Raw genomic sequence first — 789 nt, forward strand, 5'->3', positions numbered from 1 at the left:
ATGATAGCTAGGCTCATCAAAATGTGGTGATTTCAGGTGAAGAGTTCTTATTATAGCATTTGGGCTGAAGTCCACCTCCTTTCCTCTTACATAGCTTTTGAAGGTTGGGACCCTGGTTTTGTCTTCTCTGGCCACATTTGCGTAGAACTCTTTGATGAGGTTTGCATTGATCTTCCCCTCTGGATTGGTGAGCATTTGCCACCCTCTTTCTTCAATCTTCTCCCGAATCTGTGGGCAGTCGTCTTCATTGATTTGGAAGGTTAACTCGGGCAGTATCTTTTTGAGCTTTATCCGCTCAAATTCTCGTTCATGGAAGGCAGTCTTGAATCTCTTCTCGTCGAAAGGAATGTTCTCCATTGGTTCCTTCCTCTTCTGCCTCTTGGAGCTTGATGATGCCATGAATGAAGTTAATGCGAAAAGGGTGTAGTGAAGGGAAGAAATGTGGGATTTAGAGAGTGGGAAGTTAAAGAACTAGTTGCTGGAAAGTGAAGTGCAAGGGATATGAATTTTGAATATGGAGATGGTGCGGATTGGATCCATTTATATAGAGAAGTGATGAAGAGATGAAAGGTGTGGATTGATGGGGTTGGTGTATGATGAACGGATGGGGTTTTGTATGGAGTAAGCACGAGGATTACCAACTTTATGATGGAGTTGGTTCAGTTTCCAAGTTTGTTCTTCCTCCAATGTTGCATTGCAACCATTCCCAATGCATTCCCCATTGAGGCACGTGTGTAGTACCCTCTTCATGAAGTGGCCGAACCTTTCTCATTAAATTGTCCAATCAAT

The sequence above is a fragment of the Arachis ipaensis genome, chromosome B10 (genome assembly GCF_000816755.2).
Source record: "Arachis ipaensis cultivar K30076 chromosome B10, Araip1.1, whole genome shotgun sequence".
Lineage (NCBI taxonomy): Eukaryota > Viridiplantae > Streptophyta > Magnoliopsida > Fabales > Fabaceae > Arachis > Arachis ipaensis.